This window comes from Stegostoma tigrinum, chromosome 1 (assembly GCF_030684315.1).
Source record: "Stegostoma tigrinum isolate sSteTig4 chromosome 1, sSteTig4.hap1, whole genome shotgun sequence".
Lineage (NCBI taxonomy): Eukaryota > Metazoa > Chordata > Chondrichthyes > Orectolobiformes > Stegostomatidae > Stegostoma > Stegostoma tigrinum.
Window position 1 is genome coordinate 192,934,600 of NC_081354.1, and position 27,140 is coordinate 192,961,739.

At 49.9% G+C, this 27,140-nt stretch overlaps 1 pseudogene; it reads right to left on the bottom strand.

The window, feature by feature from the left end:
- Nucleotides 1–27,140, bottom strand: part of LOC125456508 (ubiquitin-like modifier-activating enzyme 5) — a 100,833-nt pseudogene that overhangs the window by 16,023 nt on the left and 57,670 nt on the right.

Consider the following 27,140-nt stretch of genomic DNA (forward strand, 5'->3'; position numbering starts at 1 on the left):
AAAAAAATTGCAGTGACTTTTGAGTTTCAAACTGAGCATTGTGGTTAAAGCTCCTCAGTGTTTACTGAGGCCAGCTGGGTGAGGCTGAAGGAAAAATCAGTTCATATTTGCCAGTTCAACCTTGTCAGAGTCAAAGGGTAAGAGCTTACCAATGCCACATTTGTCAACATTACAGCTGTCAGATGTCCAACCCTGCCAACACCCACAACGGCCACTGCAAACTCCCCAATTCAGTAATATACTGTCATACACACTGATATATGCGCAGCTACATACTGTCATTCATACAATTACAATTATACACAGTTACACACTGTGACTCGATGTTACACATACAGTCATACACAATCTCCATTCGCCACCTCTCAGACCAGCGATGCAGCTCATCCGCAAATTTACAAACCCATCAGTCTACGCCCTCATTCAGGTCATTTATAAAAATGGCAAACAGCAGTGGACCCAACACAGCCGCTTGCGATACACCACGAGTAACTGGTCTCCAGGATGAACATTTCCCATCAACTACCACCATCTGTCTTCTTTCAGCAAGCCAATTTCCGATCCAAACTCCTCGATCTCCCACAATCCCATTCCTCCGCATTTTGTACAAGAGCCTACTGTGGGGAACCTTATCGAACGCCTTGCTGAAATCCTTATACACCACATCAACCGGTTTACTCTCATCTACCTGTTTGGTCACCTTCTCAAAGAACACAATAAGGTTGGTGAGGCACGACCTGCCCTTCACAAAACCGTGCTGACTAACCCTAATCAATTTATTCTTTTCTAGATGATTATAAATCCTACCTCGTATCATCCTCTCCAACACTTTACCCACAACCGAAGTAAGGATCAATGGTCTATAATTACCAGGTTTGACAATACTCGACTTAGTGAACAAAGGGAAATGTGAAGTACACTATGACACAGGCAAACACATTGCGACAGAACATAGAACATTACAGCACAGAACAGGCCCTTCAGCCCTCGATGTTCTGACGACCTGTCATATCGATCTCAAGCCCATCTAACCTACACTATTCCATGTATGTCCATATGATTGTCCAATGACGGCTTAAATGTACCGAAAGTTGGCGAACCTACTGCCATTGCAGGCAAAGCGTTCCATTCCCTTACTACTCTCTGAGTAAAGAAACTACCTCTGACATCTGTCCTATATCTTTCACCCCTCAATTTAAAGCTATGCCCCCTCGTGCTCGCCGTCACCATCCTAGGAAAAAGGCTCTCCTTATCCACCCTATCTAACCGTCTGATTATTTTATATGTTTCAATTAAGTCACCTCTCAACCTTCTTCTCTCTAATGAAAACAGCCTCAAGTCCCTCAGCCTTTCCTCGTGAGACCTTCCCTCCATACCAGGCTATATCCTAGTAAATCTCCTCTGCACCCTTTCCAAAGCTTCCACATCCTTCTTAGAATGCGGTGACCAGAACTGTACACAATACTCCAAGTGCGGCCGCACCAGAGTTTTGTACAGCTTCACCATAACCTCTTGGTTCCGGAATTCGATCCATCTATTAATAAAAGCTAAAACACTGTATGCCTTCTTAACAGGCCTGTCAACCTGGGTGGCAACTTTCAAGGATCTGTGTACATGGACACCGAGATCTCTCTGCTCATCTACACTGCTAAGAATCTTACCATTAGCCCTGTACTTTGCCTTCCGGTTACTCCTACCAAAGTGCGTCACCTCACACTTGTCTGCATTAAACTCCATCTGCCACCTCTCAGCCCAGCTCTGCAGCTTACCTATGTCTCTCTGCAACCTACAGCATCCTTCGTCAGTATCCACAACTCCACCGAACTTAGTGTCGTCTGCAAATTTACTAACCCATCCTTCTACGCCCTCATCCAGGTCATTTATAAAAATGACAAACAGCAGTGGACCCAACACTGACCCTTGCGGCACACCACTAGTAACTGGTCTCCAGGATGAACATTTCCCATCAACCACCACCCTCTGTCTTCTTTCAGCAAGCCAATTTCCGACCCAAACTGCTATATCTCCAACAATTCCATTCCTCCGCATTTTGTACAATAGCCTATTGTGGGGAACCTTATCGAATGCCTTGTTGAAATCCATATACACCACATCAACCGGTTTACTCTCATCTACCTGTTTGGTCACCTTCTCAAAGAACTCAATAAGGTTTGTGAGGCACGACCTTCCCTTTACAAAACCGTGCTGACTATCCCTAATCAATTTATTCTTTTCTAGATGATTATAAATCCTATCCCTTATAACCTTTTCCAACACTTTACCAACAACTGAGGTAAGGCTCACTGGTCAAAAATTACCAGGAATGTCTCTACTCCACTTCTTGAACAGGGGAACCACATTTGCTATCCTCCAGTCGTCTGGCACTATTCCTGTAGACAATGACGAGTTAAAGATCAATGCCAAAGGCTCGGCAATCTCCTCCCTGGCTTCCCAGAGGTTCCGAGGATAAACCCCATCCGGCTCAGGGGACTTTTCTATCTTCACAATCTGAAGGATTTCTAATACCTCTTCCTTGTGAACCTCAATCCCACCGAGTCTAGTAGCCTGTATCTCAGTATTCTCCTCGACAACATTGTCGTTTTCTAGAGTGAATACTGTTGAAAAATATTCATTTAGCGCTTCCCCTATCCCATCTGACTCCACACACAACTTACCACTACTATCCTTCATTGGGCCGAATCTTACTTACGTCATTCTTCTTTTCCTTAAATACCTGTAGAAAGCCTTAGGGTTTACCCTGATCCTATCCGCCAACAACTTCTCATGTCTCCTCCTGGCTCTTCTGAGCTCTCTTTTTCGGTCTTTCCTGGCTACCTCGTAGTCCTCAAGCGCCCTAACTGAGCCTTCACATCACATCCTAACAGTAGCCTTCTTCTTCCTCTTGACCAGAGATTCCACTTCCTTCATAAACCACGGCTCCCACACTCTACAGCTTCCACCCTGCCTGAGAGGTACATACTTATCCGGGACACACAGGAGATTTTCCTTGAATAAGCTCCACATTTCTAATGTGCCCATCCCCCGCAGTTTCCTAACCCATCCGATGCTCCCTAAATCTTGCCTAATCTCATCGTAATTGCCTTTCCCCCAAATGTAACTCTTGCCCAGTGGTATACACCTATCCCTTACCATCACTAAAGTAAACATAACAGAATTGTGATCGCTATCATCAAAGTGCTCATCTACTTCCAAATCTAACACCTGGCCAGGCTCATTACCCAGTACAAATCTAATGTGGCTTCACCCCTTGTTGGCCTGTCTACATACTGTGTCAGGAAGCCCTCCTGCTCACACAGGAGAAAAAGTGACCCATCTATAGTAGTCTATGGAGTCGGGTGGATTTGTGTGAAGGAAATTATTAGAAACAGGCATGAGGACAGGGTTGGGTGGTTACTGCGAAAATCATGATTACATAGACACACAGTGCAAAAAGTTTGGGTTCAATAGCGTGACGTCCACTGTTACACAGACACGCACACTGTGACAGAGTCGGGTGGATCGGTGTGAAGTACACTGTTACACAGACACGCTCACTGTGACAGTCGAGTGGATCGGTGCGAAGTACACTATTACACAGACACACTCACTGTGACAGAGTCGGGTGGATCGGTGTGAAGTACACTATTACACAGACACACTCACTGTGACAGAGTCGGGTGGATCGGTGTGAAGTACACTGTTACACAGACACACTCACTGTGACAGAGTCGGGTGGATCGGTGTGAAGTACACTGTTACACAGACACACTCACTGTGACAGAGACGGGTGGATCGGTGTGAAGTACACTGTTACACAGACACGCTCACTGTGACAGAGTCCGGTGGATCGGTGTGAAGTACACTGTTACACAGACACACTCACTGTGACAGAGTCGGGTGGATCGGTGCGAAGTACACTATTACACAGACACACTCACTGTGACAGAGTCAGGTGGATCGGTGCGAAGTACACTGTTACACAGACACACTCACTGTGACAGAGTCGGGTGGATCGGTGTGAAGTACACTGTTACACAGACACACTCACTGTGACAGAGTCGGGTGGATCGGTGTGAAGTACACTGTTACATACACACTCTCTGTGACAGAGTCGGGTGGATTGGTGTGAAGTACACTGTTACACAGACACACTCACTGTGCCAGAGTCGGGTGGATCGGTGTGAAGTACACTGTTACACAGACACACACACTGTGACAGTCGGGTGGATCGGTGTGAAGTACACTGTTACAAAGACACGCTCACTGTGACAGAGTCGGGTGGATCGGTGTGAAGTACACTGTTACACAGACACACTCACTGTGACAGAGTCGGGTGGATCGGTGTGAAGTACACTGTTACACAGACACACTCACTGTGACAGAGTCGGGTGGATCGGTGTGAAGTACACTGTTACACAGACACACTCACTGTGACAGAGACGGGTGGATCGGTGTGAAGTACACTGTTACACAGACACGCTCACTGTGACAGAGTCCGGTGGATCGGTGTGAAGTACACTGTTACACAGATCACTGTGACAGAGTCGGGTGGATCAGTGTGAAGTACACTATTACACAGACACACTCACTGTGACAGAGTCGGGTGGATCGGTGTGAAGTACACTATTACACAGACACACTCACTGTGAAAGAGTCGGGTGGATCGGTGTGAAGTACACTATTACACAGACACGCTCACTGTGACAGAGACGGGTGGATCGGTGTGAAGTACACTGTTACACAGACACGCTCACTGTGACAGAGTCGGGTGGATCGGTGCGAAGTACACTGTTACACAGACACGGTCACTGTGACAGAGTCGGGTGGATAGGTGTGAAGTACACTGTTACACAGACACGCTCACTGTGACAGAGACGGGTGGATCGGTGTGAAGTACACTGTTACACAGACACGCTCACTGTGACAGAGTCGGGTGGATCGGTGTGAAGTACACTTTTACACAGACACACTCACTGTGGCAGAGTCGGGTGGATCGGTGTGAAGTACACTGTTACACACACACACTCACTGGGACAGAGTCGGGTGGATCGGTGTGAAGTACACTATTACACAGACACACTCACTGTGACTGAGTCGGGTGGATCGGTGTGAAGTACACTATTACACAGACACACTCACTGTGACAGAGTCGGGTGGATCGGTGCGAAGTACACTGTTGCACAGACACACTCACTGTGACAGAGTCGGATGGATCGGTGCGAAGTACACTGTTGCACGGACACACTCACTGTGACAGAGTCGGGTGGATCGGTGTGAAGTACACTGTTACACAGACACACTCACTGTGAAAGAGTCGGGTGGATCGGTGTGAAGTACACTGTTACAAAGACACACTCACTGTGACAGAGTCGGGTGGATCGGTGTGAAGTACACTATTACACAGACACACTCACTGTGACAGAGTCGGGTGGATCGGTGTGAAGTACACTGTTACACAGAGACACTCACTGTGACACAGTCGGGTGGATCGGTGTGAAGTACACTGTTACACAGACACACTCACTGTGACAGAGTCGGGTGGATCGGTGTGAAGTACACTGTTACACAGACACACACTGTGACAGAGTCGGGTGGATCGGTGTGAAGTACACTATTACACAGACACACTCACTGTGACAGAGTCGGGTGGATCGGTGTGAAGTACACTATTACACAGACACACTCACTGTGACAGAGTCGGGTGGATCGGTGTGAAGTACACTGTTACACAGACACACACTGTGACAGAGTCGGGTGGATCGGTGTGAAGTACACTATTACACAGACACGCTCACTGTGACAGAGTCGGGTGGATCGGTGTGAAGTACACTGTTACACAGACACACTCACTGTGACAGAGTCGGGTGGATCGGTGTGAAGTACACTATTACACAGACACGCTCACTCAGACAGAGTCGGGTGGATCGGTGTGAAGTACACTATTACACAGACACGCTCACTGTGACAGAGTCGGGTGGGTCGGTGTGAAGTACACTATTACATAGACACACTCACTGTGACAGAGTCGGGTGGGTCGGTGTGAAGTACACTATTACATAGACACACTCACTGTGACAGAGTCGGGTGGATCGGTGTGAAGTACACTGTTACACAGACACACTCACTGTGACAGAGTCGGGTGGATCGGTGTGAAGTACACTATTACACAGACACGCTCACTGTGACAGAGTCGGGTGGGTCGGTGTGAAGTACACTATTACATAGACACACTCACTGTGACTGAGTCGGGTGGATCGGTGTGAAGTACACTATTACACAGACACACTCACTGTGACTGAGTCGGGTGGGTCGGTGTGAAGTACACTATTACATAGACACACTCACTGTGACAGAGTCGGGTGGATCGGTGCGAAGTACACTATTACATAGACACACTCACTGTGACAGAGTCGGGTGGATCGGTGTGAAGTACACTGTTACACAGACACACTCACTGTGACAGAGTCGGGTGGATCGGTGTGAAGTACACTGTTACACAGACACACTCACTGTGACAGAGACGGGTGGATCGGTGTGAAGTACACTGTTACACAGACACGCTCACTGTGACAGAGTCCGGTGGATCGGTGTGAAGTACACTGTTACACAGACACGCTCACTGTGACAGAGTCGGGTGGATCGGTGTGAAGTACACTGTTACACAGACACGCTCACTGTGACAGAGACGGGTGGATCGGTGTGAAGTACACTGTTACACAGACACACTCACTGTGACAGAGTCGGGTGGATCGGTGTGAAGTACACTGTTACACAGACACACTCACTGTGACAGAGTCGGGTGGATCGGTGTGAAGTACACTATTACACAGACACGCTCACTGTGACACAGTCGGGTGGATCGGTGTGAAGTACACTGTTACACAGACACACTCACTGTGACAGAGTCGGGTGGATCGGTGTGATGTACACTGTTACACAGACACACTCACTGTGACAGAGTCGGGTGGATCGGTGTGAAGTACACTGTTCCACAGACACACTCACTGTGACAGAGTCGGGTGGATCGGTGTGAAGTACATGTTACACAGACACACTCACTGTGACAGAGTCGGGTGGATCGGTGTGAAGTACACTATTACACAGACACACTCACTGTGACAGAGTCGGGTGGATCGGTGTGAAGTACACTGTTACACACACACACTCACAGTGACAGAGTCGGGTGGATCGTTGTGAAGTACACTATTACACAGACACAGTCACTGTGACAGAGTCGGGTGGATCGGTGTGAAGTACACTGTTACACAGACACACTCACTGTGACAGAGTCGGGTGGATCGGTGTGAAGTACACTATTACACACACACACTCACTGTGACAGAGTCGGGTGGATCGGTGTGAAGTACACTGTTACACAGACACAGTCACTGTGACAGAGTCGGGTGGATCGGTGTGAAGTACACTATTACACAGACGCACTCACTCTGACAGAGTCGGGTGGATCGGTGTGAAGTACACTATTACACACACACACTCACTGTGACAGAGTCGGGTGGATCGGTGTGAAGTACACTGTTACACAGACATGCTCACTGTGACAGAGTCGGGTGGATCGGTGTGAAGTACACTTTTACACAGACACACTCACTGTGGCAGAGTCGGGTGGATCGGTGTGAAGTACACTGTTACACACACACACTCACTGGGACAGAGTCGGGTGGATCGGTGTGAAGGACACTATTACACAGACACACTCACTGTGACTGAGTCGGGTGGATCGGTGTGAAGTACACTGTTACACAGACACACTCACTGTGACAGAGTCGGGTGGATCGGTGCGAAGTACACTGTTGCACAGACACACTCACTGTGACAGAGTCGGATGGATCGGTGCGAAGTACACTGTTGCACGGACACACTCACTGTGACAGAGTCGGGTGGATCGGTGTGAAGTACACTGTTACACAGACACACTCACTGTGAAAGAGTCGGGTGGATCGGTGTGAAGTACACTGTTACAAAGACACACTCACTGTGACAGAGTCGGGTGGATCGGTGTGAAGTACACTATTACACAGACACACTCACTGTGACAGAGTCGGGTGGATCGGTGTGAAGTACACTGTTACACAGAGACACTCACTGTGACACAGTCGGGTGGATCGGTGTGAAGTACACTGTTACACAGACACACTCACTGTGACAGAGTCGGGTGGATCGGTGTGAAGTACACTGTTACACAGACACACACTGTGACAGAGTCGGGTGGATCGGTGTGAAGTACACTATTACACAGACACACTCACTGTGACAGAGTCGGGTGGATCGGTGTGAAGTACACTATTACACAGACACACTCACTGTGACAGAGTCGGGTGGATCGGTGTGAAGTACACTGTTACACAGACACACACTGTGACAGAGTCGGGTGGATCGGTGTGAAGTACACTATTACACAGACACGCTCACTGTGACAGAGTCGGGTGGATCGGTGTGAAGTACACTGTTACACAGACACACTCACTGTGACAGAGTCGGGTGGATCGGTGTGAAGTACACTATTACACAGACACGCTCACTCAGACAGAGTCGGGTGGATCGGTGTGAAGTACACTATTACACAGACACGCTCACTGTGACAGAGTCGGGTGGGTCGGTGTGAAGTACACTATTACATAGACACACTCACTGTGACAGAGTCGGGTGGGTCGGTGTGAAGTACACTATTACATAGACACACTCACTGTGACAGAGTCGGGTGGATCGGTGTGAAGTACACTGTTACACAGACACACTCACTGTGACAGAGTCGGGTGGATCGGTGTGAAGTACACTATTACACAGACACGCTCACTGTGACAGAGTCGGGTGGGTCGGTGTGAAGTACACTATTACATAGACACACTCACTGTGACTGAGTCGGGTGGATCGGTGTGAAGTACACTATTACACAGACACACTCACTGTGACTGAGTCGGGTGGGTCGGTGTGAAGTACACTATTACATAGACACACTCACTGTGACAGAGTCGGGTGGATCGGTGCGAAGTACACTATTACATAGACACACTCACTGTGACAGAGTCGGGTGGATCGGTGTGAAGTACACTGTTACACAGACACACTCACTGTGACAGAGTCGGGTGGATCGGTGTGAAGTACACTGTTACACAGACACGCTCACTGTGACAGAGTCCGGTGGATCGGTGTGAAGTACACTGTTACACAGACACGCTCACTGTGACAGAGTCGGGTGGATCGGTGTGAAGTACACAGTTACACAGACACACTCACTGTGACAGAGACGGGTGGATCGGTGTGAAGTACACTGTTACACAGACACACTCACTGTGACAGAGTCGGGTGGATCGGTGTGAAGTACACTGTTACACAGACACACTCACTGTGACAGAGTCGGGTGGATCGGTGTGAAGTACACTATTACACAGACACGCTCACTGTGACACAGTCGGGTGGATCGGTGTGAAGTACACTGTTACACAGACACACTCACTGTGACAGAGTCGGGTGGATCGGTGTGATGTACACTGTTACACAGACACACTCACTGTGACAGAGTCGGGTGGATCGGTGTGAAGTACACTGTTCCACAGACACACTCACTGTGACAGAGTCGGGTGGATCGGTGTGAAGTACATGTTACACAGACACACTCACTGTGACAGAGTCGGGTGGATCGGTGTGAAGTACACTATTACACAGACACACTCACTGTGACAGAGTCGGGTGGATCGGTGTGAAGTACACTGTTACACACACACACTCACAGTGACAGAGTCGGGTGGATCGTTGTGAAGTACACTATTACACAGACACAGTCACTGTGACAGAGTCGGGTGGATCGGTGTGAAGTACACTGTTACACAGACACACTCACTGTGACAGAGTCGGGTGGATCGGTGTGAAGTACACTATTACACACACACACTCACTGTGACAGAGTCGGGTGGATCGGTGTGAAGTACACTGTTACACAGACACAGTCACTGTGACAGAGTCGGGTGGATCGGTGTGAAGTACACTATTACACAGACGCACTCACTCTGACAGAGTCGGGTGGATCGGTGTGAAGTACACTATTACACACACACACTCACTGTGACAGAGTCGGGTGGATCGGTGTGAAGTACACTATTACACACACACACTCACTGTGACAGAGTCGGGTGGATCGGTGTGAAGTACACTGTTACACAGACACACTCACTGTGACAGAGTCGGGTGGATCGGTGTGAAGTACACTGTTACACACACACTCACTGTGACAGTCGGGTGGATCGGTGTGAAGTACACTATTACACAGACACACTCGCTGTGACAGAGTCGGGTGGATCGGTGTGAAGTACACTGTTACACAGACACACTCACTGTGACAGAGTCGGGTGGATCGGTGTGAAGTACACTGTTACACAGACACACTCACTGTGACAGAGTCGGGTGGATCGGTGTGAACTACACTGTTACACAGACACACTCACTGTGACAGAGTCGGGTGGATCAGTGTGAAGTACACTGTTACACAGACACACTCACTGTGACAGAGTCGGGTGGATCGGAGCGAAGTACACAATTACACAGACACACTCACTGTGACAGAGTCGGGTGGATCGGTGCGAAGTACACTGTTACACAGACACACTCACTGTGACAGAGTCGGGTGGATCGGTGTGAAGTACACTGTTACACAGACACACTCACTGTGACAGAGTCGGGTGGATCTGTGTGAAGTACACTATTACACAGACACACACTGTGACAGAGTCGGGAGGATCGGTGTGAAGTACACTGTTACACAGACACACTCACTGTGACAGCGACGGGTGGATCGGTGTGAAGTACACTGTTACACAGACACACTCACTGTGACAGAGTCGGGTGGATCGGTGTGAAGTACACTGTTACAAAGACACACTCACTGTGACAGAGTCGGGTGGATCGGTGTGAAGTACACTGTTACACAGACACAGTCACTGTGACAGAGTGGGGTGGATCGGTGTGAAGTACACTGTTACACAGACACACTCACTGTGACAGAGTCGGGTGGATCGGTGTGAAGTACACTGTTACACAGACACGCTCACTGTGACAGAGTCGGGTGGATCGGTGTGAAGTACACTGTTACACAGACACACTCACTGTGACAGAGACGGGTGGATCGGTGTGAAGTACACTGTTACACAGACACACTCACTGTGACAGAGTCGGGTGGATCGGTGTGAAGTACACTGTTACACAGACACACTCACTGTGACAGAGTCGGGTGGATCGGTGTGAAGTACACTATTACACAGACACGCTCACTGTGACACAGTCGGGTGGATCGGTGTGAAGTACACTGTTACACAGACACACTCACTGTGACAGAGTCGGGTGGATCGGTGTGAAGTACACTGTTACACAGACACACTCACTGTGACAGAGTCGGGTGGATCGGTGTGAAGTACACTGTTACACAGACACACTCACTGTGACAGAGTCGGGTGGATCGGTGTGAAGTACACTATTACACAGACACGCTCACTGTGACACAGTCGGGTGGATCGGTGTGAAGTACACTCTTACACAGACACACTCACTGTGACAGAGTCGGGTGGATCGGTGTGAAGTACACTGTTACACACACACTCACTGTGACAGTCGGGTGGATCGGTGTGAAGTACACTATTACACAGACACACTCGCTGTGACAGAGTCGGGTGGATCGGTGTGAAGTACACTGTTACACAGACACACTCACTGTGACAGAGTCGGGTGGATCGGTGTGAAGTACACTGTTACACAGACACACTCACTGTGACAGAGTCGGGTGGATCGGTGTGAACTACACTGTTACACAGACACACTCACTGTGACAGAGTCGGGTGGATCAGTGTGAAGTACACTGTTACACAGACACACTCACTGTGACAGAGTCGGGTGGATCGGAGCGAAGTACACAATTACACAGACACACTCACTGTGACAGAGTCGGGTGGATCGGTGCGAAGTACACTGTTACACAGACACACTCACTGTGACAGAGTCGGGTGGATCGGTGTGAAGTACAATGTTACACAGACACACTCACTGTGACAGAGTCGGGTGGATCTGTGTGAAGTACACTATTACACAGACACACACTGTGACAGAGTCGGGAGGATCGGTGTGAAGTACACTGTTACACAGACACACTCACTGTGACAGCGACGGGTGGATCGGTGTGAAGTACACTGTTACACAGACACACTCACTGTGACAGAGTCGGGTGGATCGGTGTGAAGTACACTGTTACAAAGACACACTCACTGTGACAGAGTCGGGTGGATCGGTGTGAAGTACACTGTTACACAGACACAGTCACTGTGACAGAGTGGGGTGGATCGGTGTGAAGTACACTGTTACACAGACACACTCACTGTGACAGAGTCGGGTGGATCGGTGTGAAGTACACTGTTACAAAGACACACTCACTGTGACAGAGTCGGGTGGATCGGTGTGAAGTACACTGTTACACAGACACACTCACTGTGACAGAGACGGGTGGATCGGTGTGAAGTACACTGTTACACAGACACACTCACTGTGACAGAGTCGGGTGGATCGGTGTGAAGTACACTGTTACACAGACACACTCACTGTGACAGAGTCGGGTGGATCGGTGTGAAGTACACTATTACACAGACACGCTCACTGTGACACAGTCGGGTGGATCGGTGTGAAGTACACTGTTACACAGACACACTCACTGTGACAGAGTCGGGTGGATCGGTGTGAAGTACACTGTTACACAGACACACTCACTGTGACAGAGTCGGGTGGATCGGTGTGAAGTACACTGTTACACAGACACACTCACTGTGACAGAGTCGGGTGGATCGGTGTGAAGTACACTATTACACAGACACGCTCACTGTGACACAGTCGGGTGGATCGGTGTGAAGTACACTATTACACTATTACACACTCACTGTGACAGAGTCGGGTGGATCGGTGTGAAGTACACTGTTACACACACACACTCACTGTGACAGAGTCGGGTGGATCGTTGTGAAGTACACTATTACACAGACACAGTCACTGTGACAGAGTCGGGTGGATCGGTGTGAAGTACACTGTTACACAGACACACTCACTGTGACAGAGTCGGGTGGATCGGTGTGAAGTACACTATTACACTCACACACTCACTGTGACAGAGTCGGGTGGATCGGTGTGAAGTACACTGTTACACAGACACAGTCACTGTGACAGAGTCGGGTGGATCGGTGTGAAGTACACTGTTACACACACACTCACTGTGACAGTCGGGTGGATCGGTGTGAAGTACACTATTACACAGACGCAGTCACTGTGACAGAGTCGGGTGGATCGGTGTGAAGTACACTATTACACAGACGCACTCACTGTGACAGAGTCGGGTGGATCGGTGTGAAGTACACTATTACACACACACACTCACTGTGACAGAGTCGGGTGGATCGGTGTGAAGTACACTATTACACAGACACACTCACTGTGACAGAGTCGGGTGGATCGGTGTGAAGTACACTCTAACACAGACACACTCACTGTGACAGAGTCGGGTGGATCGGTGTGAAGTACACTGTTACACACACACTCACTGTGACAGTCGGGTGGATCGGTGTGAAGTACACTATTACACAGACACACTCGCTGTGACAGAGTCGGGTGGATCAGTGTGAAGTACACTGTTACACAGACACACTCACTGTGACAGAGTCGGGTGGATCGGTGTGAAGTACACTGTTACACAGACACACTCACTGTGACAGAGTCGGGTGGATCGGTGTGAACTACACTGTTACACAGACGCACTCACTGTGACAGAGTCGGGTGGATCGGTGTGAAGTACACTATTACACACACACACTCACTGTGACAAAGTGGGGTGGATCGGTGTGAAGTACACGTTTACACAGACACGCTCACTGTGACAGAGTCGGGTGGATCGGTGTGAAGTACACTGTTACACACACACACTCACTGTGACAGAGTCGGGTGGATCGGTGTGAAGTACACTGTTACACACACACACTCACTGTGACAGAGTCGGGTGGATCGGTGTGAAGTACACTATTACGCACACACACTCACTGTGACAGAGTCGGGTGGATCGGTGTGAAGTACACTGTTACACAGACACACTCACTGTGACAGAGTCGGGTGGATCGGAGTGTAGTACACTGTTACACACACACTCACTGTGACAGTCGGGTGGATCGGTGTGAAGTACACTATTACACAGACACACTCGCTGTGACAGAGTCGGGTGGATCGGTGTGAAGTACACTGTTACACACACACACTCACTGTGACAGAGTCGGGTGGATCGGTGTGAAGTACAATATTACACAGACACACTCGCTGTGACAGAGTCGGTTGGCTCGGTGTGAAGTACACTGTTACACAGACACACTCGCTGTGACAGAGTCGGGTGGATCGGTGTGAAGTACACTCTAACACAGACACACTCACTGTGACAGAGTCGGGTGGATCGGTGTGAAGTACACTGTTACAAAGACACACTCACTGTGACAGAGTCGGGTGGATCGGTGTGAAGTACACTGTTACACAGACACACTCACTGTGACAGAGTCGGGTGGATCGGTGTGAAGTACACTGTTACACACACACTCACTGTGACAGTCGGGTGGATCGGTGTGAAGTACACTATTACACAGACACACTCGCTGTGACAGAGTCGGGTGGATCGGTGTGAAGTACACTGTTACACAGACACACTCACTGTGACAGAGTCGGGTGGATCGCTGTGAAGTACACTATTACACAGACACACTCGCTGTGACAGAGTCGGGTGGATCGGTGTGAAGTACACTGTTACACAGACACACTCACTGTGACAGAGTCGGGTGGATCCGTGAGAAGTACACTATTACACAGACACACTCGCTGTGACAGAGTCGGGTGGATCGGTGTGAAGTACACTGTTACACAGACACACTCACTGTGACAGAGTCGGGTGGATCGGTGTGAAGTACACTGTTACAAAGACACACTCACTGTGACAGAGTCGGGTGGATCGGTGTGAAGTACACTGTTACACAGACACAGTCACTGTGACAGAGTGGGGTGGATCGGTGTGAAGTACACTGTTACACAGACACACTCACTGTGACAGAGTCGGGTGGATCGGTGTGAAGTACACTGTTACACAGACACGCTCACTGTGACAGAGTCGGGTGGATCGGTGTGAAGTACACTGTTACACAGACACACTCACTGTGACAGAGACGGGTGGATCGGTGTGAAGTACACTGTTACACAGACACACTCACTGTGACAGAGTCGGGTGGATCGGTGTGAAGTACACTGTTACACAGACACACTCACTGTGACAGAGTCGGGTGGATCGGTGTGAAGTACACTATTACACAGACACGCTCACTGTGACACAGTCGGGTGGATCGGTGTGAAGTACACTGTTACACAGACACACTCACTGTGACAGAGTCGGGTGGATCGGTGTGAAGTACACTGTTACACAGACACACTCACTGTGACAGAGTCGGGTGGATCGGTGTGAAGTACACTGTTACACAGACACACTCACTGTGACAGAGTCGGGTGGATCGGTGTGAAGTACATGTTACACAGACACACTCACTGTGACAGAGTCGGGTGGATCGGAGCGAAGTACACAATTACACAGACACACTCACTGTGACAGAGTCGGGTGGATCGGTGCGAAGTACACTGTTACACAGACACACTCACTGTGACAGAGTCGGGTGGATCGGTGTGAAGTACAATGTTACACAGACACACTCACTGTGACAGAGTCGGGTGGATCTGTGTGAAGTACACTATTACACAGACACACACTGTGACAGAGTCGGGAGGATCGGTGTGAAGTACACTGTTACACAGACACACTCACTGTGACAGCGACGGGTGGATCGGTGTGAAGTACACTGTTACACAGACACACTCACTGTGACAGAGTCGGGTGGATCGGTGTGAAGTACACTGTTACAAAGACACACTCACTGTGACAGAGTCGGGTGGATCGGTGTGAAGTACACTGTTACACAGACACACTCACTGTGACAGAGTGGGGTGGATCGGTGTGAAGTACACTGTTACACAGACACACTCACTGTGACAGAGTCGGGTGGATCGGTGTGAAGTACACTGTTACACAGACACGCTCACTGTGACAGAGTCGGGTGGATCGGTGTGAAGTACACTGTTACACAGACACACTCACTGTGACAGAGACGGGTGGATCGGTGTGAAGTACACTGTTACACAGACACACTCACTGTGACAGAGTCGGGTGGATCGGTGTGAAGTACACTGTTACACAGACACACTCACTGTGACAGAGTCGGGTGGATCGGTGTGAAGTACACTATTACACAGACACGCTCACTGTGACACAGTCGGGTGGATCGGTGTGAAGTACACTGTTACACAGACACACTCACTGTGACAGAGTCGGGTGGATCGGTGTGAAGTACACTGTTACACAGACACACTCACTGTGACAGAGTCGGGTGGATCGGTGTGAAGTACACTGTTACACAGACACACTCACTGTGACAGAGTCGGGTGGATCGGTGTGAAGTACACTATTACACAGACACGCTCACTGTGACACAGTCGGGTGGATCGGTGTGAAGTACACTATTACACTATTACACACTCACTGTGACAGAGTCGGGTGGATCGGTGTGAAGTACACTGTTACACACACACACTCACTGTGACAGAGTCGGGTGGATCGTTGTGAAGTACACTATTACACAGACACAGTCACTGTGACAGAGTCGGGTGGATCGGTGTGAAGTACACTGTTACACAGACACACTCACTGTGACAGAGTCGGGTGGATCGGTGTGAAGTACACTATTACACTCACACACTCACTGTGACAGAGTCGGGTGGATCGGTGTGAAGTACACTGTTACACAGACACAGTCACTGTGACAGAGTCGGGTGGATCGGTGTGAAGTACACTGTTACACACACACACTCACTGTGACAGTCGGGTGGATCGGTGTGAAGTACACTATTACACAGACGCAGTCACTGTGACAGAGTCGGGTGGATCGGTGTGAAGTACACTATTACACAGACGCACTCACTGTGACAGAGTCGGGTGGATCGGTGTGAAGTACACTATTACACACACACACTCACTGTGACAGAGTCGGGTGGATCGGTGTGAAGTACACTATTACACAGACACACTCACTGTGACAGAGTCGGGTGGATCGGTGTGAAGTACACTCTAACACAGACACACTCACTGTGACAGAGTCGGGTGGATCGGTGTGAAGTACACTGTTACACACACACTCACTGTGACAGTCGGGTGGATCGGTGTGAAGTACACTATTACACAGACACACTCGCTGTGACAGAGTCGGGTGGATCGGTGTGAAGTACACTGTTACACAGACACACTCACTGTGACAGAGTCGGGTGGATCGGTGTGAAGTACACTGTTACACAGACACACTCACTGTGACAGAGTCGGGTGGATCGGTGTGAACTACACTGTTACACAGACGCACTCACTGTGACAGAGTCGGGTGGATCGGTGTGAAGTACACTATTACACACACACACTCACTGTGACAAAGTGGGGTGGATCGGTGTGAAGTACACGTTTACACAGACACGCTCACTGTGACAGAGTCGGGTGGATCGGTGTGAAGTACACTGTTACACACACACACTCACTGTGACAGAGTCGGGTGGATCGGTGTGAAGTACACTGTTACACACACACACTCACTGTGACAGAGTCGGGTGGATCGGTGTGAAGTACACTATTACGCACACACACTCACTGTGACAGAGTCGGGTGGATCGGTGTGAAGTACACTGTTACACAGACACACTCACTGTGACAGAGTCGGGTGGATCGGAGTGTAGTACACTGTTACACACACACTCACTGTGACAGTCGGGTGGATCGGTGTGAAGTACACTATTACACAGACACACTCGCTGTGACAGAGTCGGGTGGATCGGTGTGAAGTACACTGTTACACACACACACTCACTGTGACAGAGTCGGGTGGATCGGTGTGAAGTACACTATTACACAGACACACTCGCTGTGACAGAGTCGGTTGGCTCGGTGTGAAGTACACTGTTACACAGACACACTCGCTGTGACAGAGTCGGGTGGATCGGTGTGAAGTACACTCTAACACAGACACACTCACTGTGACAGAGTCGGGTGGATCGGTGTGAAGTATACTGTTACAAAGACACACTCACTGTGACAGAGTCGGGTGGATCGGTGTGAAGTACACTGTTACACAGACACACTCACTGTGACAGAGTCGGGTGGATCGGTGTGAAGTACACTGTTACACACACACTCACTGTGACAGTCGGGTGGATCGGTGTGAAGTACACTATTACACAGATACACTCGCTGTGACAGAGTCGGGTGGATCGGTGTGAAGTACACTGTTACACAGACACACTCACTGTGACAGAGTCGGGTGGATCGCTGTGAAGTACACTATTACACAGACACACTCGCTGTGACAGAGTCGGGTGGATCGGTGTGAAGTACACTGTTACACAGACACACTCACTGTGACAGAGTCGGGTGGATCCGTGAGAAGTACACTATTACACAGACACACTCGCTGTGACAGAGTCGGGTGGATCGGTGTGAAGTACACTGTTACACAGACACACTCACTGTGACAGAGTCGGGTGGATCGGTGTGAAGTACACTGTTACAAAGACACACTCACTGTGACAGAGTCGGGTGGATCGGTGTGAAGTACACTGTTACACAGACACAGTCACTGTGACAGAGTGGGGTGGATCGGTGTGAAGTACACTGTTACACAGACACACTCACTGTGACAGAGTCGGGTGGATCGGTGTGAAGTACACTGTTACACAGACACGCTCACTGTGACAGAGTCGGGTGGATCGGTGTGAAGTACACTGTTACACAGACACACTCACTGTGACAGAGACGGGTGGATCGGTGTGAAGTACACTGTTACACAGACACACTCACTGTGACAGAGTCGGGTGGATCGGTGTGAAGTACACTGTTACACAGACACACTCACTGTGACAGAGTCGGGTGGATCGGTGTGAAGTACACTATTACACAGACACGCTCACTGTGACACAGTCGGGTGGATCGGTGTGAAGTACACTGTTACACAGACACACTCACTGTGACAGAGTCGGGTGGATCCGTGAGAAGTACACTATTACACAGACACACTCGCTGTGACAGAGTCGGGTGGATCGGTGTGAAGTACACTGTTACACAGACACACTCACTGTGACAGAGTCGGGTGGATCGGTGTGAAGTACACTGTTACAAAGACACACTCACTGTGACAGAGTCGGGTGGATCCGTGAGAAGTACACTATTACACAGACACACTCGCTGTGACAGAGTCGGGTGGATCGGTGTGAAGTACACTGTTACACAGACACACTCACTGTGACAGAGTCGGGTGGATCGGTGTGAAGTACACTGTTACACAGACACACTCACTGTGACAGAGTCGGGTGGATCGGTGTGAAGTACATGTTACACAGACACACTCACTGTGACAGAGTCGGGTGGATCGGTGTGAAGTACACTGTTACACACACACACTCACAGTGACAGAGTCGGGTGGATCGTTGTGAAGTACACTATTACACAGACACAGTCACTGTGACAGAGTCGGGTGGATCGGTGTGAAGTACACTGTTACACAGACACACTCACTGTGACAGAGTCGGGTGGATCGGTGTGAAGTACACTATTACACACACACACTCACTGTGACAGAGTCGGGTGGATCGGTGTGAAGTACACTGTTACACAGACACAGTCACTGTGACAGAGTCGGGTGGATCGGTGTGAAGTACACTGTTACACACACACTCACTGTGACAGTCGGGTGGATCGGTGTGAAGTACACTATTACACAGACACAGTCACTGTGACAGAGTCGGGTGGATCGGTGTGAAGTACACTGTTACACACACACTCACTGTGACAGTCGGGTGGATCGGTGTGAAGTACACGTTTACACAGACACGCTCACTGTGACAGAGTCGGGTGGATCGGTGTGAAGTACACTGTTACACACACACACTCACTGTGACAGAGTCGGGTGGATCGGTGTGAAGTACACTGTTACACACACACACTCACTGTGACAGAGTCGGGTGGATCGGTGTGAAGTACACTATTACGCACACACACTCACTGTGACAGAGTCGGGTGGATCGGTGTGAAGTACACTGTTACACAGACACACTCACTGTGACAGAGTCGGGTGGATCGGAGTGTAGTACACTGTTACACACACACTCACTGTGACAGTCGGGTGGATCGGTGTGAAGTACACTATTACACAGACACACTCGCTGTGACAGAGTCGGGTGGATCGGTGTGAAGTACACTGTTACACACACACACTCACTGTGACAGAGTCGGGTGGATCGGTGTGAAGTACACTATTACACAGACACACTCGCTGTGACAGAGTCGGTTGGCTCGGTGTGAAGTACACTGTTACACAGACACACTCGCTGTGACAGAGTCGGGTGGATCGGTGTGAAGTACACTCTAACACAGACACACTCACTGTGACAGAGTCGGGTGGATCGGTGTGAAGTACACTGTTACAAAGACACACTCACTGTGACAGAGTCGGGTGGATCGGTGTGAAGTACACTGTTACACAGACACACTCACTGTGACAGAGTCGGGTGGATCGGTGTGAAGTACACTGTTACACACACACTCACTGTGACAGTCGGGTGGATCGGTGTGAAGTACACTATTACACAGACACACTCGCTGTGACAGAGTCGGGTGGATCGGTGTGAAGTACACTGTTACACAGACACACTCACTGTGACAGAGTCGGGTGGATCGCTGTGAAGTACACTATTACACAGACACACTCGCTGTGACAGAGTCGGGTGGATCGGTGTGAAGTACACTGTTACACAGACACACTCACTGTGACAGAGTCGGGTGGATCCGTGAGAAGTACACTATTACACAGACACACTCGCTGTGACAGAGTCGGGTGGATCGGTGTGAAGTACACTGTTACACAGACACACTCACTGTGACAGAGTCGGGTGGATCGGTGTGAAGTACACTGTTACAAAGACACACTCACTGTGACAGAGTCGGGTGGATCGGTGTGAAGTACACTGTTACACAGACACAGTCACTGTGACAGAGTGGGGTGGATCGGTGTGAAGTACACTGTTACACAGACACACTCACTGTGACAGAGTCGGGTGGATCGGTGTGAAGTACACTGTTACACAGACACGCTCACTGTGACAGAGTCGGGTGGATCGGTGTGAAGTACACTGTTACACAGACACACTCACTGTGACAGAGACGGGTGGATCGGTGTGAAGTACACTGTTACACAGACACACTCACTGTGACAGAGTCGGGTGGATCGGTGTGAAGTACACTGTTACAAAGACACACTCACTGTGACAGAGTCGGGTGGATCGGTGTGAAGTACACTGTTACACAGACACAGTCACTGTGACAGAGTGGGGTGGATCGGTGTGAAGTACACTGTTACACAGACACACTCACTGTGACAGAGTCGGGTGGATCGGTGTGAAGTACACTGTTACACAGACACGCTCACTGTGACAGAGTCGGGTGGATCGGTGTGAAGTACACTGTTACACAGACACACTCACTGTGACAGAGACGGGTGGATCGGTGTGAAGTACACTGTTACACAGACACACTCACTGTGACAGAGTCGGGTGGATCGGTGTGAAGTACACTGTTACACAGACACACTCACTGTGACAGAGTCGGGTGGATCGGTGTGAAGTACACTATTACACAGACACGCTCACTGTGACACAGTCGGGTGGATCGGTGTGAAGTACACTGTTACACAGACACACTCACTGTGACAGAGTCGGGTGGATCGGTGTGAAGTACACTGTTACACAGACACACTCACTGTGACAGAGGCGGGTGGATCGGTGTGAAGTACACTGTTACACAGACACACTCACTGTGACAGAGTCGGGTGGATCGGTGTGAAGTACATGTTACACAGACACACTCACTGTGACAGAGTCGGGTGGATCGGTGTGAAGTACACTGTTACACACACACACTCACAGTGACAGAGTCGGGTGGATCGTTGTGAAGTACACTATTACACAGACACAGTCACTGTGACAGAGTCGGGTGGATCGGTGTGAAGTACACTGTTACACAGACACACTCACTGTGACAGAGTCGGGTGGATCGGTGTGAAGTACACTATTACACACACACACTCACTGTGACAGAGTCGGGTGGATCGGTGTGAAGTACACTGTTACACAGACACACTCACTGTGACAGAGTCGGGTGGATCGGTGTGAAGTACACTGTTACACACACACTCACTGTGACAGTCGGGTGGATCGGTGTGAAGTACACTATTACACAGACACAGTCACTGTGACAGAGTCGGGTGGATCGGTGTGAAGTACACTGTTACACACACACTCACTGTGACAGTCGGGTGGATCGGTGTGAAGTACACTATTGCACAGACACACTCGCTGTGACAGAGTCGGGTGGATCGGTGTGAAGTACACTGTTACACAGACACACTCACTGTGACAGAGTCGGGTGGATCGCTGTGAAGTACACTATTACACAGACACACTCGCTGTGACAGAGTCGGGTGGATCGGTGTGAAGTACACTGTTACACAGACACACTCACTGTGACAGAGTCGGGTGGATCCGTGTGAAGTACACTATTACACAGACACACTCGCTGTGACAGAGTCGGGTGGATCGGTGTGAAGTACACTGTTACACAGACACACTCACTGTGACAGAGTCGGGTGGATTGGTGTGAAGTACACTATTACACAGACACACTCGCTGTGACAGAGTCGAGTGGATCGGTGTGAAGTACACTGTTACACAGACACACTCACTGTGACAGAGTCGGGTGGATCGGTGTGAAGTACACTGTTACACACACACACTCACTGTGACAGAGTCGGGTGGATCGGTGTGAAGTACACTATTACGCACACACACTCACTGTGACAGAGTCGGGTGGATCGGTGTGAAGTACACTGTTACACAGACACACTCACTGTGACAGAGTCGGGTGGATCGGTGTGAAGTACACTGTTACACACACACTCACTGTGACAGTCGGGTGGATCGGTGTGAAGTACACTATTACACAGACACACTCGCTGTGACAGAGTCGGGTGGATCGGTGTGAAGTACACTGTTACACAGACACACTCACTGTGACAGAGTCGGGTGGATCGGTGTGAAGTACACTGTTACACAGACACACTCACTGTGACAGAGTCGGGTGGATCGGTGTGAACTACACTGTTACACAGACACACTCACTGTGACAGAGTCGGGTGGATCGGTGTGAAGTACACTGTTACACAGACACACTCACTGTGACAGAGTCGGGTGGATCGGTGTGAAGTACACTGTTACACACACACACTCACTGTGACAGAGTCGGGTGGATCGGTGTGAAGTACACTATTACACACACCAACTCACTGTGACAAAGTGGGGTGGATCGGTGTGAAGTACACGTTTACACAGACACGCTCACTGTGACAGAGTCGGGTGGATCGGTGTGAAGTACACTGTTACACAGACACACTCACTGTGACAGAGTCGGGTGGATCGGTGTGAAGTACACTGTTACACACACACACTCACTGTGACAGAGTCGGGTGGATCGGTGTGAAGTACACTATTACGCACACACACTCACTGTGACAGAGTCGGGTGGATCGGTGTGAAGTACACTGTTACACAGACACACTCACTGTGACAGAGTCGGGTGGATCGGAGTGTAGTACACTGTTACACACAGACTCACTGTGACAGTCGGGTGGATCGGTGTGAAGTACACTATTACACAGACACACTCGCTGTGACAGAGTCGGGTGGATCGGTGTGAAGTACACTGTTACACAGACACACTCACTGTGACAGAGTCGGGTGGATCGGTGTGAAGTACACTATTACACAGACACACTCGCTGTGACAGAGTCGGTTGGCTCGGTGTGAAGTACACTGTTACACAGACACACTCGCTGTGACAGAGTCGGGTGGATCGGTGTGAAATACACTCTAACACAGACACACTCACTGTGACAGAGTCGGGTGGATCGGTGTGAAGTACACTGTTACACAGACACACTCACTGTGACAGAGTCGGGTGGATCGGTGTGAAGTACACTGTTACACAGACACACTCACTGTGACAGAGTCGGGTGGATCGGTGTGAAGTACACTGTTACACACACACTCACTGTGACAGTCGGGTGGATCGGTGTGAAGTACACTATTGCACAGACACACTCGCTGTGACAGAGTCGGGTGGATCGGTGTGAAGTACACTGTTACACAGACACACTCACTGTGACAGAGTCGGGTGGATCGCTGTGAAGTACACTATTACACAGACACACTCGCTGTGACAGAGTCGGGTGGATCGGTGTGAAGTACACTGTTACACAGACACACTCACTGTGACAGAGTCGGGTGGATCCGTGTGAAGTACACTATTACACAGACACACTCGCTGTGACAGAGTCGGGTGGATCGGTGTGAAGTACACTGTTACACAGACACACTCACTGTGACAGAGTCGGGTGGATCGGTGTGAAGTACACTATTACACAGACACACTCGCTGTGACAGAGTCGAGTGGATCGGTGTGAAGTACACTGTTACACAGACACACTCACTGCGACAGAGTCGGGTGGATCGGTGTGAAGTACACTATTACACAGACACGCTCACTGTGACACAGTCGGGTGGATCGGTGTGAAGTACACTGTTACACAGACACACTCACTGTGACAGAGTCGGGTGGATCGGTGTGAAGTACACTGTTACACAGACACACTCACTGTGACAGAGTCGGGTGGATCGGTGTGAAGTACACTGTTACACAGACACACTCACTGTGACAGAGTCGGGTGGATCGGTGTGAAGTACATGTTACACAGACACACTCACTGTGACAGAGTCGGGTGGATCGGTGTGAAGTACACTATTACACAGACACACTCACTGTGACAGAGTCGGGTGGATCGGTGTGAAGTACACTGTTACACACACACACTCACAGTGACAGAGTCGGGTGGATCGTTGTGAAGTACACTATTACACAGACACAGTCACTGTGACAGAGTCGGGTGGATCGGTGTGAAGTACACTGTTACACAGACACACTCACTGTGACAGAGTCGGGTGGATCGGTGTGAAGTACACTATTACACACACACACTCACTGTGACAGAGTCGGGTGGATCGGTGTGAAGTACACTGTTACACAGACACAGTCACTGTGACAGAGTCGGGTGGATCGGTGTGAAGTACACTGTTACACACACACTCACTGTGACAGTCGGGTGGATCGGTGTGAAGTACACTATTACACAGACACAGTCACTGTGACAGAGTCGGGTGGATCGGTGTGAAGTACACTATTACACAGACGCACTCACTGTGACAGAGTCGGGTGGATCGGTGTGAAGTACACTATTACACACACACACTCACTGTGACAGAGTCGGGTGGATCGGTGTGAAGTACACTATTACACACACTCAGTCACTGTGACAGAGTCGGGTGGATCGGTGTGAAGTACACTGTTACACAGACACACTCACTGTGACAGAGTCGGGTGGATCGGTGTGAAGTACACTGTTACACACACACTCACTGTGACAGTCGGGTGGATCGGTGTGAAGTACACTATTACACAGACACACTCACTGTGACAGAGTCGGGTGGATCGGTGTGAAGTACACTGTTACACAGACACACTCACTGTGACAGAGTCGGGTGGATCGGTGTGAACTACACTGTTACACAGACACACTCACTGTGACAGAGTCGGGTGGATCAGTGTGAAGTACACTGTTACACAGACACACTCACTGTGACAGAGTCGGGTGGATCGGTGTGAAGTACACTGTTACACACACACACTCACTGTGACAGAGTCGGGTGGATCGGTGTGAAGTACACTATTACACACACACACTCACTGTGACAAAGTGGGGTGGATCGGTGTGAAGTACACGTTTACACAGACACGCTCACTGTGACAGAGTCGGGTGGATCGGTGTGAAGTACACTGTTACACACACACACTCACTGTGACAGAGTCGGGTGGATCGGTGTGAAGTACACTGTTACACACACACACTCACTGTGACAGAGTCGGGTGGATCGGTGTGAAGTACACTGTTACACACACACACTCACTGTGACAGAGTCGGGTGGATCGGTGTGAAGTACACTATTACGCACACACACTCACTGTGACAGAGTCGGGTGGATCGGTGTGAAGTACACTGTTGCACAGACACACTCACTGTGACAGAGTCGGGTGGATCGGAGTGTAGTACACTGTTACACACACACTCACTGTGACAGTCGGGTGGATCGGTGTGAAGTACACTATTACACAGACACACTCGCTGTGACAGAGTCGGGTGGATCGGTGTGAAGTACACTGTTACACAGACACACTCACTGTGACAGAGTCGGGTGGATCGGTGTGAAGTACACTATTACACAGACACACTCGCTGTGACAGAGTCGGTTGGCTCGGTGTGAAGTACACTGTTACACAGACACACTCGCTGTGACAGAGTCGGGTGGATCGGTGTGAAGTACACTCTAACACAGACACACTCACTGTGACAGAGTCGGGTGGATCGGTGTGAAGTACACTGTTACACAGACACACTCACTGTGACAGAGTCGGGTGGATCGGTGTGAAGTACACTGTTACACAGACACACTCACTGTGACAGAGTCGGGTGGATCGGTGTGAAGTACACTGTTACACACACACTCACTGTGACAGTCGGGTGGATCGGTGTGAAGTACACTATTACACAGACACACTCGCTGTGACAGAGTCGGGTGGATCGGTGTGAAGTACACTGTTACACAGACACACTCACTGTGACAGAGTCGGGTGGATCGCTGTGAAGTACACTATTACACAGACACACTCGCTGTGACAGAGTCGGGTGGATCGGTGTGAAGTACACTGTTACACAGACACACTCACTGTGACAGAGTCGGGTGGATCGGTGTGAAGTACACTATTACACAGACACACT